This window comes from Mesoplodon bidens (genome assembly GCF_964165515.1).
Source record: "Mesoplodon bidens genome assembly, chromosome: 17".
Lineage (NCBI taxonomy): Eukaryota > Metazoa > Chordata > Mammalia > Artiodactyla > Ziphiidae > Mesoplodon > Mesoplodon bidens.
This window is the reverse complement of record NC_138174.1, coordinates 33017632-33020439: the sequence shown is the minus strand read 5'-3', so window position 1 is coordinate 33020439 and position 2808 is coordinate 33017632.

Sequence of the window (2808 nt, the reverse complement as noted above, 5' to 3'; positions counted from 1 at the left end):
TCCCTTGGGTGTCAAGGTCCCCCACCAGTGTCTGGTAAGCACCCTAGTTGTGGAGAGACACCTAATTTATACATAATAGTTTATACCTCTTAATCCCCTTCTCCTATCTTGCTCCTCCCACTTCCCTCTCCCCAATGGTAACCACTAGTTTTTTCCTTATGTCTGTGACTCTGTTTCTGTTTTGTGATATTAATCCTTTTGTTTTATTTTTTAAATACCACATATAAGTGATAACATAGAGTATTTGTCTTTCTGTCTGAATTATCTCACTAAGCATAATATCCTCCAGATCCACCCATGTTGTTGCATGTGGAACCAGGTTCTGGGCCTTCTGGTGGACAGGGCAGTGTCCTGGGGTGGCTGTAGGCTTAGGGTGTCTTAAGGCACCCTGCCTGCTGGTAGGTAGCTCTGTGTCTCCACCTCACTATTTGCTTGGCCTGAGGCATTCTCAATACTGTTGCCAACAAGCTGATGGAAGGGGCCGGGTCCCAGTGCTAATAAGCTAGAGGGAGGATTCCAAAATGGCCCTTGCCAGCACCAGTGTCCTTGTGGTAGAACAAGCTCCCAGAATGGCTGCCTCCAGCATCTATGTCCCCTAGGTGAGCTCCAGTTGCCTCCTGCCTCTATGGGAGACTCTCCAAGATCAGCAGGTGGGTCTGACCCTCTCAAATTACTGCTTCTACCTTGGCTCCCAGAACATTTGAGAATTTGTGTGTGCCCTTTAAGAGTGAAGTTTCTATTTCCAACAACCCTCTGGCTCTCTTGAAAGTAAGCCCTCCTGGCCATCAAAGCCAAAAGTTCTGGGGGCTCATCTTCCTGGTTCAGGACCCCTGGGCTGGGGAATCTCATGTGAGGCTTGGACCCTTTGCTCCTTTGGGAGAACCTCTGCAATTGTAATTATCCTCTCATTGTATGTTTCCCACTTGGGAGTATAAGTATGTACTATACTGTGGCTCCACCCTTCCTACCCATCTCATTTTGGTTCCTTCTTTATACCTTTAGTTGTAGAAGATCTTTTCTGCTAGATTTTGGTCTTTCTCATCAATAGTTGTTCTGTAAATAGTTGTAATTTTGGTGTGCCTGTGGGGAGCGGGGGCTCAGGGTCTCCATTTCATACTCACCAAATTAGCTACGTTCAATTCTTTGTGGTTTATTTCACAGAAATAATTATTTCTTTTACCATTTAAACAATATTTATTATGAAGTGCTTAGTACCAAATATCAACTATTCCATGGCATTATTTTTGGAGAGCATTCTGTTCTTGATATTGCTAATCACTTTTATCTTTTTTCTATAGTATCATTTTATCAATTCTGTGTCAGTTTCTTTTCTGTCAGTTTTAATGAGTGAGATTTCCCTGTACTGGTTATTTGCAGTTGTTTCCTATGGAAGTGTTCAGAGCATTGCTATTAAAACTACACTGCCAAGGATACCTTAATTTAACACCGTGCAATTAAAAAAGCACTTTGACACATGCTCTTATTTTTATTTTCATCCTACCACAACCTGGTGAACCAGATAGGATAATTATTATATATTTTTCACAGGTGGATATTTGAGATCAAACAGACTGTAAAATGTTTCCAAGTAGTAAGTGATTAAAACCTAGTCTCCAAGTCTAGACTTCACTACCAAGTATATGGAAATTAATACCTCTCTTTGTACTTAGCATAAGTATTCTTCTTCTAGGTGCTTTTAGCCCATCTTAAAATTGGCAGTGAGACATAACTTTTGTTATTGTCATGAAATGACTCAATAAAAGAGTAAATTTATCTATTGTTCATTTCCTTCTTATATGAACTTTAAATTATATAGAATTTGGGATTATCTAAAGGAAATATTTGCTTAATTGACATTAATAGGATCTATTTCCTATTCAGTGGATAATTAGCTGGTTATTCAACTTCATAGATCAAAGTTTCTTTACCTTTATAAGGCCTTGACTTATACCCAAATATCTAAAACTAATATTCAATGAGACTAATTCTCATTACGTACTGAACTGAGACAAAACCATGATATCTTGAATCAAACACAAGATTGAAACACAAGATGAGACTCTCATAACCCTACCTTTCTGCAAGTATAACAGAACATTCTATGGAACCCCCCCCCCCACTGTGTCATTCTCAGCCTTAGTTCTCCTCCCTGCACAAAACGGAGCATCTCAAGGTAAGACAAACTGAAACCAATGTCTGAGGTAATTCCATGGGGAAGAGAATGGGAAATCCTCTTCTTCCTTTTTTTCCTCCATTTGTTCTTACCTCTCTGTCTCTCCCCTCATTGCCTTTCTTTGATGTAGGGTTGACTACTGTTGCACTTCTTTGACTCAACAAACAAGTAGTTTATGCCTACCACATGCCAACACGGTGTTAAGTACAGGAGTTCATGATTGAGAAACAACTCTTATTGAAAATTATAAGAAGACTTTGAAGTCTCTTAGATAGCCTCATCTACCGGAAATCAGACAACAGAAACAAGAAGAACTACAATCCTACAGCCTGTGGAACAAAAACCACATTCACAGAAGTATAGCCAAAATGGAAAGGCAGAGGACTACATACCAGATGAAGGAGCAAGATAAAACCACAGGAAAACAACTAAATGAAGTGGAGATAGGCAACCTTCCAGAAAAAGAATTCAGAGTAATGATAGTGAAGATGATCCAGGACCTCGGAAAAAGAATGGAAGCAAAGATTGAGAAGATGCAAGAAATGTTTTGCAAAGACCTAGAAGAATTAAAGAACAGAGGTAACTGTTTGAATACAATAACTGAAATGAAAAATACACTGGAAAGAATCAATAGC